Below are 229 nucleotides of genomic sequence, written 5' to 3' on the forward strand. Positions count from 1 at the left end.
GCCCCCCCAACACAAATAGTCAGGCGCAGTGGCGGCGCAAGAGATTTATGTTGGGGTGCTGTGGGGTAGCTTGACGTTTCATAGAGGGTGCTCAAACATTTAAGGTTTCCCATTAATGTACCGGTCGCTACAGTGGAATTTTCTACTGCAACTGTTACAATGAAGGCTCGATAATCAGCTCACGGCATATAGGTGTAAGCAGGGGTAAAGCGCTATTTTTATAGGTGGT

This window comes from Notothenia coriiceps, unplaced genomic scaffold, assembly GCF_000735185.1.
Source record: "Notothenia coriiceps isolate Sejong01 unplaced genomic scaffold, NC01 NC01_scaffold00024636, whole genome shotgun sequence".
NCBI lineage: Eukaryota > Metazoa > Chordata > Actinopteri > Perciformes > Nototheniidae > Notothenia > Notothenia coriiceps.